Source organism: Micropterus dolomieu, linkage group LG12 (genome assembly GCF_021292245.1).
Source record: "Micropterus dolomieu isolate WLL.071019.BEF.003 ecotype Adirondacks linkage group LG12, ASM2129224v1, whole genome shotgun sequence".
NCBI classification, from domain to species: Eukaryota; Metazoa; Chordata; class Actinopteri; order Centrarchiformes; family Centrarchidae; genus Micropterus; species Micropterus dolomieu.
In genome coordinates, this window is record NC_060161.1 from 35,722,143 (window position 1) to 35,722,717 (window position 575).

A 575-nucleotide genomic window follows, 5' to 3' on the forward strand; every position below is an offset into this window, starting at 1 on the left:
CCACCACCACCACCACCATCACCTCACTGTGCTTCAGTCTCCACCACCACCACTACCACCACCACCTCACTGTGTTTCAGTCTCCACCACCACCACCACCACCTCACTGTGTTTCAGTCTCCACCACCACCACCACCTCACTGTGTTTCTCTCTCCACCACCTCACCTCACTGTGTTTCAGTCTCCACCACCACCACCACCTCACTGTGTTTCTCTCTCCACCACCTCAACTCACTGTGTTTCAGTCTCCACCACCTCAACCCACTGTGTTTCAGTCTCCACCACCTCAACTCACTGTGTTTCAGTCTCCACCACCTCAACCCACTGTGTTTCAGTCTCCACCACCTCAACTCACTGTGTTTCAGTCTCCACCACCTCAACTCGCTGTGTTTCAGTCTCCACCACCTCAACTCGCTGTGTTTCAGTCTCCACCACCTCAACTCACTGTGTTTCTCTCTCCACCACCTCAACTCACTGTGTTTCAGTCTCCACCACCTCAACTCACTGTGTTTCAGTCTCCACCACCTCAACTCGCTGTGTTTCTCTCTCCACCACCTCAACTCGCTGTATTTCTC